Source organism: Miscanthus floridulus, chromosome 3 (assembly GCF_019320115.1).
Source record: "Miscanthus floridulus cultivar M001 chromosome 3, ASM1932011v1, whole genome shotgun sequence".
Classification (NCBI taxonomy): domain Eukaryota; kingdom Viridiplantae; phylum Streptophyta; class Magnoliopsida; order Poales; family Poaceae; genus Miscanthus; species Miscanthus floridulus.
This window is the reverse complement of record NC_089582.1, coordinates 15,020,518-15,033,502: the sequence shown is the minus strand read 5'-3', so window position 1 is coordinate 15,033,502 and position 12,985 is coordinate 15,020,518.

Genomic DNA, 12,985 nt, shown 5'->3' with positions numbered 1-12,985 from the left:
ACTATGACTAACGTGTGTTTTGTAGAGGCAATTAAGTTAGGTCATGGTAATGGAGATCGATTGGGCAATCGAGGTGGTCATGTCCCTACGATGGAAATCGTTTCGGTTTTCAAAGGATGGACGACAAGGTTAAGGATGACTAGTTCTAAGTGTCGATTGGAGTTGGAGTGACACTTAGAGTAGTTTAGGACTTTGTTTTTTCCTTTGGCCGTACTATTAAGGGGGGTATGGACGGGTAGCTTGACCTAGTGAGTCTAGTGAGATAGGTGTGGTGCACACTTATTAAAACTAGCACTAGGTAGCTCCTATGAATGCCTAAGATCCTTTGGAGCAAACTTCATTCACATATGTTCGAGAGTTAGAAGTGAATGGAGGGTCAAATGCTGATCGGACGCTGGCTCCGGTGCGACCGGACGCTGGCTGCAGGGTCCGGTCAGTTCATTTGATCAAACAGATTGCGTTCGGTGCGACCGGACGCTGGAGAGGTCAACCGACCGTACGCTGAGAGGCAGCGTCCGGTCGACTCCAGTAAGGTTCCAAAGAAGGGAATCTGTGACCGGACGCGTCCGGTCAGTACTGACCGGACCCTGGGGGTTCAGCGTCCAGTCGAGTATAGTAAGCATCCAGTGAGGGTTTAATGCGACCGGACGCGTCCGGTCAGTGGTGACCGGACCCTGCCAGCGTCCGGTCAACACATTATCACTGGTTTGTGGGTTGAACTGACCGGAGCATCTGGTCAACATGACCGAAGCGTCCGGTCACCCATAGAAGCTCATAACGGTTCATTTTTTAGGCTACCTTATAAATAGAAGCTCCACTCGTGTGTGGAGTTACTTTTGCTCATTCCAACAGCTGAGAAACACGTTTGTGAGTGCCAAGAAGAGCAAGGTCCTAGTGAGGTGATTGAGATTTGAGAATCCAAAAGAGTAGCCTCATTAGTGAATCAAGAGTAGCAAAGTGTGCATCCATCTTCTCATTAGGCTTCGCGTGGTCAAGTGAGAGTTCGTGCTTGTTACTCTTGGTGATCGCCATCACCTAGACGGATTGGTGGTGGTTGGGAGCTTGGTGATCACCTGGCGGAGCTTGTGGGTGACCCAACTCAAGTTGTGAGCGGCTATGGGTGATTCGCCGCGATGGAGTGTCAAAGAATCAACCCGTAGAGAGCACTTGATCCTTGCACGGATCAAGGGGGAGCTACACCCTTGCGTGGGTGCTCCAACGAGGACTAGTGGGGAGTGGCGACTCTCCGATACCTCGGCAAAACATCGCCGCGTTCCTCTCTCTCTATTTACTTTGAGCATTTACTTTGAGCAATTCAATACTTGTCTTTACATTCATAGAATTGCCATGCTAGAGTAAGTTTGGAATATATGTTGCAAGTCCGTTGTGCGTTAGATCAATAGAAACACTTTTCTAGGCACAAGGGGTTAATTGGGCTAACCATAGGATTTGATTATTGCAAGAAAATTTAGAATTAGCCCAATTCACCCTCCCCCTCTTGGGCATCTTGATCCTTTCAATTGGTATCGGAGCCTCGTGCTCACGTTTTAAGCTTAATTGCTTTGAGCAAGATGTCTCACGGGGATGGACATCCTCCTATCTTTGAGGGAGATGACTTTCCATATTGGAAAATCCGCATGGAGGCGTACTTAGAAGCTCTAGACGTTGGTATTCTTAGAGCCGCCTCTCAAGGCTTCCCAAAACCTCGGGATGCTACTAACCTACAAGGCGATGAGGTTAACTATGAAAAATGGAATGCAAAGGCCTGAAACACCATCTTTAGAGGCCTTTGCAAAGATGTATTCAACCGCGTAAGGAACCACAAAGATGCCCATGCACTATGGTTGGACGTTTGTGCGCTCCATGAGGGAACCAAGAGTGAGCGTGAGGAACGCTATCATCTTGTAATCAAAAAGCTAAATTCTTTTGAGATGCTTCCCAAAGAATGTGCTAATGAAATGTACTCACGTTTAAATGTTCTTGTAGAGGAAGTCAATGGGCTTGGACTTACTCAAATGTCACCATCCGACGTTGTGAGAAAGATCTTGAGTGTCCTCCCCATTGACAAATATGGGCATATTGTGACCGTGCTACATCAAGGTGATCTTTCCACCGCTACACCGACACAAATCTTGGGAAAGATCAATGCTCATGAGATGTACATGCACATCACGCCACAAGATGGCTCATCCTCTACCAAGAAGAAAGAGAAAGACATAGCATTCAAAGCTAGCCAAGATAAGGGCAAAGCAAGACTTGAGTATGAGAGCTCAAGTGATGAAGAAGATGAAAATCTTGCTCTCATGGTGAAGAAAGCCACCAAGATGCTAAAGAAGCTAAACAAGAATGGCATCAAGTTTGATGGCAAGAAGAAGAAGTTCTTCACTAGCTCAAGAAGAAAACCAATCTCCGAGATGGATTGCTACAATTGTGGCGAACTTGGCCATCTAGCTCATCAATGCACAAAGCCCAAGAAAGACAAGTTCAAGAACAAGAACAAGGGCAAGAAAGATGACTCAAGCAATGAAGATGAAGATGAGAAGAAAAAGAACAAGCCATACAAGAAGAGAGATCACAAAAAGAGGGACTTCTACAAGAAGAAGAAGAGTGGAAAGGCCTACATCATCGGTGATTGGCTCACGGACATTGATTCATCTAGTGGATCATCCGATGATAATAGTGACAATGAGAAGGTGGCCGCCATTTCTATTGATCTTCCATCTTCACCGCCACCATCGCCATCATCCTCTACACACCTATGCCTTATGGCCAAGGGTGAACGCAAGGTATCAAATGATGATGATAGTAGTGATGATGAACATGCAAGTGATGATGATAGTGATAGCGATAGCGATGATGATGATTCACCTTCATATGATGATCTTGTCAAAATACTAAGAAAATACACTAAGATCATTAGAAAGAGTAGAGCTAAAAATGAAAAGCTTGATGCTAAAAATGGTTCACTCTTAGCTAAATGCGATACATTGGAAAAGGCTAATGTTGAGCTCAAAGAAACAAATGATTCTATATCATCCAAACTCAAGGAGCTCAAATCTTCTAAGAAAGAGCTTAAAGATAAACATGATAAACTTGAGTGGGTGCACAATGAGCTCATCACTAGCCATAACAAGCTAAAAGATGAATACACTACTCTTAAGATCAATCATGATACTATTGTTATTGCTCAAGAATTTTTACCAAATGAGCCACATGATGCTACTAACCATGTTGTCAAGAATGATATAGCCACTTCATGTGATGATTTAATTGATGAGAGCATTGAGCAAGGATCTAGTAGCAAAGGCAAGCAAGTGGTTGAGTGCAATGACTATGATGAGTATGTCAAGCTCAAGAGTGATAATGAGAAGCTCATGAAAGATCTCAAAGAGATGAAAGCCACAACACCATTGTGCTAGAAACTCTTGATCATGACAAAGAGTTGATCCTTGAGAATGAGAAGCTCAAAGAAGAAAACAAGAAGCTCAAGGAAGAGAAGAAAGATGATGCTCTAAAGGAAGAAAATAAGAAGCTCAAGTTAGAGAAAGAGCATCTCAAGATTGGGTTGAGCAAGTTTGCTAGAGGCAAGCACCTCCAAAGTGAGCTACTTATGAACACCATCATGAAGATGGATAGAAGTGGCATTGGATATGTGGCAAGTGTAGAGAAGAAGAAGGCTCAAGCTCAACAACAATAATTAAAGCCAAAGCCAAAGCCAAAGAGATATTTTGAGTGTGGACAAGAAGGCCACTTTGCTCATGAGTGTCAAACTCCACTGCTACAACCCTTACCCAAGCATGCTAGACCCTTTGCCTTCAATGCTCATTACATGCTTAGAAAGGATTCTAGTGGAAAGATGAAAGTCATGTTCTTAGGACCCCCTAACAAGAATAGGCCTAAGAAGATTTGGGTGGCTAAGTCACTTGTTGAGAAGGTGAAGGGCCCTCAACAAGTTTGGATTCCTAAAGCTTGAATCTCTTGTGTGTAGGTGAACTACAAGACCGGACTTTGATCACTCTTGTAAGGACAACACAAACATAGAAGCTTATTGTGATGAAGTTGGAATCAAACATGAAGTCTCCGCAACCTATACTCCTCAACAAAATGGTGTAGTTGAGAGGAAGAACTGGACTTTGATCACTCTTGCAAGGACAATGCTAGATGAGTACAACACCCCCGAAGCTCTATGGGCGGAAGCAATCAACACCGCATGTTATGCATCCAACCGCCTATTTCTTCAAAAGTTCCTTGTCAAGACACCGTATGAGTTGCTCAATGGGAAGAAGCCGGACGTCTCCTTTTTTAGGGTGTTTGGTTGCAAGTGCTACATCTACAAGAAGCGGCAACACCTAGGGAAGTTTCAAAGACGTTGTGATATAGGTTTTCTTGTTGGTTACTCATTGAAGTCCAAAGCATATAGAGTATTTAATCATGCCACCGGCTTGGTTGAAGAAACATATGATGTGGAATTTGATGAATCTAACGGCTCCCAAGGAGCACATGAGAATCTTGATGATGTAGGTGATGAACCATTGAGGGAGGCTATGAAGAATATTCTGGTAGGAGACATCAAGCCAAAAGATGATGAAGATGATGTACAAGTCATTAACCAACCTTCTTCATCAAGTGTGCCATAAGATGGTGAAAAAGATGGGAGAGTAGAAAATGAAGATACTCATATCTCCCATGAGCAAATGGTGGTACAAGCACAAGATATTGATGCTCCACAACCTCCTCCTCAAGTGGTCAATAGAAGAAACACACCTCTCCTACAAGATCATCCACAAGATCTTATTATAGGGAGTCCATCAAAGGGTGTAATGACTCGATCTCAAAAACTTACTTCATTTATTGCTCATCACTCTTTTGTCTCTTGCTATGAGCCTACCAAGGTAGAAGAAGCTCTTAAAGATCCGGATTGGATCAATGCCATGCATGAAGAGTTGAATAACTTCACTCGCAATGAAGTTTGGACTCTTGAAGAGCGACCAAAAGGTGCAAGAGTCATTGGAACAAAGTGGGTGTTCCGCAACAAGCAAGATGATCAAGGTGTTGTTGTGAGGAACAAGGCAAGACTAGTTGCAAAGGGGTTCTCTCAAGTTGAAGGTTTGGATTTTGGAGAGACCTTTGCACCGGTTGCAAGATTAGAAGCCATCCGTATCCTACTTGCATATGCATCACATCATGAAATGGAACTATATCAAATGAATGTGAAAAGTGCATTTTTAAATGACTTTATTAATGAACTAGTCTATGTTGATCAACCTCCCGGGTTTGAAGACCCTAGATATCCTAATCATGTTTATAGGTTGTCCAAGGCGTTATATGGGCTTAAGCAAGCCCTAAGAGCTTGGTATGAGCGCATTCGGGACTTCCTCATTGAGAAGGGATTCACCATTGGAAAGGTCGACACCACACTATTCACCAAGAAGATTGATGGACATATCTTCATTTGTTAAGTATATGTTGATGATATCATCTTTGGATCATCAAATGAAGACTCATGCAAAGAATTTGGTGAATTGATGTCGAAGGAGTTCGAGATGTCCATGATTGGTGAGCTTACATTCTTTCTTGGTTTTCAAGTCAAGCAAATGAAAGAAGGCATCTTCATCTCTCAAGAGAAATACACAAAAGATCTTCTCAAGAGATTCAAGATGGATGAATGTAAGCCAATGCCTACCAATGGACATCTCGACCTAGATGAGGGAGGTAACCCGGTTGATCAAACTCTCTACCGTTCTATGATTGGTAGCTTGTTATATTTAACCACATCTAGGCCCGACATCATGTTTAGTGTGTGTATGTGTGCTAGATTTCAAGCTAGTCCTAAGGAAACACATTTAATTGCCATAAAAAGAATCCTTAGGTATCTTAAGCACACACCAAGCATTGGCCTTTGGTATCCCAAAGGAGCTATATTTGAATTACGCCGGATGCAAAGTTGATAGAAAGAGCACATCCGGAGGGTGCCATTTGCTTGGTAGATCACTTGTGTCTTGGTCCTCCAAGAAACAAAATAGTGTGGCTTTGTCCACCGCCGAAGCGGAATACATTGCCGCGGGTGCTTGTTGTGCACAAATATTATACATGAAACAAACTTTGCTAGACTATGGTGTAGTTCTAGAAAAGGTACCTCTTTTGTGCGACAATGAAAGTGCGGTAAAACTTGCAAATAATCCGGTTCAACACTCTCGCACCAAGCACATAGATATCCGCCATCACTTTCTAAGAGATCATGTTGCTAAAAATGATATATCACTAGAAGGTGTAAGAACCGAAGATCAATTAGCGGATATCTTCACTAAACCGCTAGATGAGGCTACATTTTGTAGATTACGGAATGAGCTCAATGTGCTTGACTTTAGCAACTTCACTAAAAATTGAGCTTGTGTTGTCCCTTGCATTCATTGTAATATACAACATGTTTAAATTTTGGTAATGCATATAGGGCTTGTCTAAAATGGTTAAGATAACCACTGAAAAGCGTGTGAAGAAGCTTAACCTTGGATCAAACTTGACAAGCAACTAGATTTACTTACAAAGTATTGCATATGCATGGATGTTGTTTTGTCGTTTTGTTCCATTTCCACTCTTATTGCCTATTTTCTTAAAAAGAATTATAGCCTAAGGCAAAATATTTTGAAAAATATGAGGGTTTGAGAGAGGTCACTCACATCAGTCCCAATTGGTGCTTATTTGGATCTTATTCAAGTTGGGACTTGATTGGGAACGGGCAGCGCGAAGGAACATTGAAGATTTGCTGGAAAAGGACCACCGGACGCTGCACCGGACGCTACTGTCCAGCGTCCGGTCAGTTCATAGGAGGTGAACAGAAGCTGAAGGAGGGACTGGACGCTGCGCTTGTGCGTCCGGTCAGAAAGGGATCCAGCGTCCGGTCGTTTGAAGAAGAAACAGGCTGAGCTGACCAGACCCTGCCTGCGTCCGGTCATGGACCATCGGACGCGTTCGGTCATGATTTCAGAGGAATTGGACCTCTCTGGAATCGACCGGACGCTGGGTGGTAGCGTCCGGTCGCTACCACCGGAGCGTCCAGTCAGTGGATCTCGTGCGGCATCAGGACTCTTCTTCCATTTCCTATTCTGTCGCGTTGGGGGTCCTCTTTTAACCACAGCCATCGCGTGCATCTTGACCTAACCTCGTACGCCGCCGCAGCTTTCCCATGTCTGAGTGCCACGCCACCATAGCCCTAGCCGGAGCGCCGCACTGCCACCATCGTCTCAGCCGCCCGCGCTCGCCACCGTCCACGACTGCCCACGCTCACCCCTGCTCTACTACCTCGCGCCACCGCAGCCACGCGCCTCCCACGACCGAGGACCACCGCAGCCGAGCCCGTGCGCCCGACACCGCCAGCCAGCGAGCCGCCTCCACCGCACCAATCCGCCGCAGTGCTCGGGCCAGCCTCCAAGCGCCATCGCAGCAGCAGTTCTCATGCCCTAGCCCTGCCTCCTCATTGGTAAGGCCAAACCCTTGCTCTCAATTTGATTTGCTTGTGACCTAGATCAAATTGCAAAGCACTGATTTCAAATCACATTCAGGGCTTTCAATCAACCGTAACTCTAGCCGGTTCCGAGGTTTCCCCCATGTGACACGTTTCTTCTTATCTCAGATTGCCGATCGTCAGGTAGCATGCCATCGCTTCAATTTCGTACCTACATTGCTTGCTTCCTAGGTTTTTCGCATCTATTAGACATATTGTATTTATTTATATATCCATCTATTCCATCGTGCAGCGAGTCGGTGTCGTTGAGGTTCTTGTGGCAGTTGTTAGACAACTCGGAGCCAAGCTCACGAGTACGGATCGAGGCCAAGCCTCGAGAGTGTCAGTTTGACAATTGATCTTCGTCAGCGGCAGTTCATCTTCTTGTTAGATCAGATGGCTCGCACCAAGAATGTTGGTGGTGGTCCAGGAGATGATGATCGGAGGCCCCCGCCTCGCCAGCCTATAGGACCGAAAGGCAAGGCAACGAAGCAGGTTACATCTAAGAAGTGCAAGTACCCCGACGCAGAGACAACGAGAGCAGCAGCAGTTGCTGAGGCCACAGAGCGTGCCGAGAGAGGTGGTGCTCGCAGTGGAGTTGTCATAGCAGATCATCTGGCACCAGACGCGTAGGGCAGACTTAGGGAGATTAAGCGACTTCATGGTAGTCCATCTGGGACTATCATGATGGTAGGACATTGTCTGGCTATTGAGGAGCCTCAGCGTCAGGGGGAGCCCTAGCAGGAGCCACAGTAGCAGCCCCCACCAATAGAGCCTTAGCTAGCTCAGGAGACTCAGGAGGGCCAACAGGCCGAGGAGACCGAGCAGGCACCCAAGCTACGCCGCTCTGGTCATACCAGTGCTACAGTTCCACAGAGGCTAGCTACACAGCGTAGGGGTTCACGCCCACTGCCTAGACCACAGGGTCCGCTTCTGGTAGTACACCTTGACTTGAGGGCCGCCACGGCCAGACAGGTTCGGTAGCTGAGGTTTGTAGAGTTTGATGTGTGGTTCCATCCAAGGAGGGATGAGAGAATAGCAGAGGGTTTCTACACGCCAGTGCATGAGGATTTCTACAATGCTTATCTCAACAGTGGGGCAGTGTTTAGATCTCAGAGAGTCTGCAGTATAGAGTCTATTGTGGCAGCTGCTGGAAAGCATATCCGCCCCTACTTGTCATATTTGCCAGGGCTAACAGATCTGATTGGCCGGACAGGAGTATCTGTACCATCTTGGGTTCGGCAGTTTTATGCTTCACTCTACGTTGACCCGCAGCATAACTTCATACACTTTGTATTCAACGATAGAGACTATAGGGTGATGAGTTTCAGGGCCTGAGAGATACTGAGGCTATAGGATCAGCCTATCAGATTGCATGAGATATGTTATGGACAGCAGGAGCCTCCTAGGCGTCCTCATGGAGGTTTAGTGCCCCCTACTGATCTTGTGCGATATTGCTTCAAGGAGCCCTTTGGTGAGGGGTCGAGGAGGAACCCCAGTGACCTTACTCCTATAGCTCGTGTGCTAGAGGCCATCATCAGGAGGACACTTCTTCCCAGGTTGGGATACAGAGAGGGTCTGACTCGCCTACAGCTCTGGCTCCTTAATGCCCTGATGCAGCAGACCGTGTTCGACATTTGGGACCTCCTTCTATCAGAGATGGAGGATACTATTGCTGAGGGTTTCAAGGGTCGCAGACAGCTTCCCTATGCACATTGGATCACATTCTTGATGCTCAAGTCTATGCAGGTTAGGACCCCAGAGATGGTTGCCGAGTACAAAGGTGCCACCACAGAGTTTCTAGCATATAACATGGCATAGAGGATCAGGCACAGCACACCATAGGCACCCACTCAGCCCAGCCGTCGTCCAGATATTCTAGAGTCAGCAGCTCAGCAGGACGAGATTATCATAGGCATAGCCGCTACTGAGGAGGAGTAGCTTGAGGCACAGCAGGAGGCGACAGAGTCTAGTGACAGCTCGGATGATGATTATCTACCGATTCCTCATATGCCTCCACGCAGACATGATGCAGAGGCTGACAGTTCTAGCTCAGCACCACCTACACCACAGACGAACCCCACCTTGATTGCTATTCTTGAGCAGATGCAGCAGGATCAGGCACGACAGGCTCAGGAGACTGCTGCCAACTTTGCATAGTTTCAGGCTCGTCAGGACGAGTTCTAGCGGCAACAGCAGCTCCTTCAGCAGCAGCAGCAGTAGATGCATCAGCAGCAGTTACTCATGCAGCAGCAACTTATGGGATTTATGCATCATGTAGTAATAGCACTTGGGGCCCCACAGCCATAGCCTTCACCCCAGCTTGCTCATCCTGCCACCACTACGACGACTCCAGCAGTATAGCCCAGTGGGCTTCAGAGTCAGGGACAGCCTCCAGCTCCATTTGCTTCACCCACAGTTCAGGTGTCCCAGTGGTTGTCCTCACTAGTGGTAGCCCCGTAGTTCACACCATTTCAGACGGGCTTCACACCAGAGCAGTCATCCTCGCTTTTTGTGCCTGACACGTCAGTCTCCAGGAGTCTTGGAGCATCCTTCAGCGAGTTGACAGACATGCCTACACCGCCACATATGCATGCCGCCGGTCCTTCTACAGCAGCTCCAGTCATCATGACTACTCAGAGGCTCCCATCATCTGTCGCCTCTTTAGATCCTACGACAGATATTCTAGCAGCTTCACAGGCAGCACCTGCCCTAGCTCAGACCCAGACCGCTTCAGCGACACTTCCTGCCACAGAGGGTCAGTCAGTATAGAGCTCCGGGTCAGATGATGATGGCGCCCAGTTTTAGCTTGCTCCATGTACTTCAGCGTCTGGCTCGTCCGCTGCAGCCCCGCCGACCGACCCTTAGGTTTTGGTGTTTGACGCCAAAGGGGGAGAGGATTCGAGTATGTAGACTCAGGGGGAGCAACATTTAGGGGGAGCATAGTTAGCTACTAGTCTATTATATACATTTGGAGTTTTATTTGTGTGATACACTATTACATTTATGCATTCGTGTGTTTACCTTCATGCATACTATTATATCTATGTGATAGTGTTATCTACGTGATTGTGATATATGACATGTGTGATCTCTATTTTGAATTCCTTTATATGTCATATCACTTGTGTTATGCTCATTTGCCTTTGCTTCCGCGTTTATACTCTGATGCAAATGAGCTTTGTTACTTGTACTCTTGCTTAATTCATATTCTTTGAGTACATCGTGTTGGCTTGGGTCATATAAGCTTGCCTAACTCTTTTGTTCTCATTGACAAAAGCTTATATGAACCAAGCCCGTCAAAAACCTCACACTTTCACATACTCGAGGTGGTATTGTCATCAATCGCCAAAAAGAGGGAGATTGAAAGCATCTAGGCCCCTAGTTGGATTTCGGTGATTAATGTCAATACAAGATTACTATGACTAACGTGTGTTTTGCAGAGGCAATTAAGTTAGGTCATGGTAATGGAGATCGATCGATTGGGCAATCGAGGTGGTCATGCCCCTACGATGGAAATCGTTTCGGTTTTCAAAGGATGAACGACAAGGTTAAGGATGACTAGTTCTAAGTGTCGATTGGAGTTGAAGTGACACTTAGAGTAGTTTAGGACTTTGTTTTTTCCTTTGGCCGTACTATTAAGGGGGGTATGGATGGGTAGCTTGACCTAGTGAGTCTAGTGAGTTAGGTGTGGTGCACACTTGTTAAAACTAGCACTAGGTAGCTCCTATGAATGCCTAAGATCCTTTGGAGCAAACTTCATTCACATATGTTCGAGAGTTGGAAGTGAATGGAGGGTCAAATGCTGACCGGACGCTGGCCGCAGGGTCCGGTCAGTTCATTTGATCAAACAGATTACGTTCGGTGCGACCGGACACTGGAGAGGTCAACTGACCGGACGCTGAGAGGCAGCGTCCGGTCGACTCCAGTAAGGTTCTAGAGAAGGGAATCAACGACCGGACGCGTCCGGTCAGTAATGACCGGACCCTAGGGGTTCAGCGTCCGGTCGAGTACAGTAAGCATCTAGTGAGGGTTTAATGCAATTGGACGCATCCGGTCAGTGGTGACTGGACCCTGCCAGCGTCTGGTCAACACATTATCACTGATTTACGGGTTGAACTGATCGGAGCGTTCGGTCACCCCGCAGAAGCTCATAACGGTTCGTTTTTCAGGCTGCCTTATAAATAGAAGCTCCACTCGTGTGTTGAATTACTTTTGCTCATTCCAATAGCTGAGAAACACGTTTGTGAGTGCCAAGAAGAGCAAGGTCCTAGTGAGGTGATTGAGATTTGAGAATCCAAGAGAGTAGCCTCATTAGTGAATCAAGACTAGCAAAGTGTGCATCCATCTTCTCATTAGGCTTCGCGTGGTCAAGTGAGAGTTCGTGCTTGTTACTCTTGGTGATCGCCATCACCTAGATGGCTTTGTGGTGATTGGGAGCTTGGTGATCACCCGGTAGAGCTTGTGGGTGATCCAACTCAAGTTGTGAGCGGCTTTGGGTGATTCGCCGCGAGGGAGTGTCGAAGAATCGACCCATAGAGAGCACTTGATCCTTGCGTGGATCAAGGGGGAGCTACACCCTTGCGCGGGTGCTCCAACGAGGACTAGTGGGGAGTGACGACTCTCCGATACCTCAGCAAAACATCGCTGTGTTCCTCTCTCTCTATTTACTTTGAGCATTTACTTTGAACAATTCAATACTTGTCTTTACATTCATAGAATTGCCATGCTAGAGTAAGTTTGGAACATAGGTTGCAAGTTCGTTGTGCGTTAGATCAATAGAAATACTTTTCTAGGCACAAGGGGTTAATTGGGCTAACCATAGGATGTGATTATTGCAAAAAAATTTAGAATTAGCCCAATTCAACCCCGCCTCTTTGGCATATTGATCCTTTCACCTCCACGACTAGGTCAGATGGATCCGTGCTCTCTCTGCCTTTTCCCTTGCCTCCCTTCATGATGAAGACCTACTCTGATTCGATGGTCCTGACCAGGCAAGGTGCATGTCGGATGCAGCATAAAGAAGGTCAAAGGCGCATGGCTGCACTATCAAGTCTACTCGATTTGCTTCTCTTTTTGTTTATAATTTTGCCATCTTCCGTGGATTCGTGGCCCCGATCCATCGGGTGTTATCGATCTGGTGCATTCGGCTGTCCATAGCTCGATTCGTGTTCGACGAAATGCCCGCACAAACAGTTGGTTGGCGATGGTGTATTATGCCTTTGACTTTGTGGATTTTGTCTAGCTAATTGAACCTTGAAATCAGTCTTATTTTGGCCCAAACTTCACGAACATGACTAATTTATATGCGGGGATTTGCCAAATGCCAAGATAATTGAACCTTAAAATTAGTCCTATCAGTTTGACTCTATGGCTATTTATTAATCCTGACTTGTACTTTTTGAATATGTATTGGCTTTGCACTGATTCTTAGATCATTATTATGGTGCTACTGCAGATTTTTGTGGTAGCACCTCCGTTCAG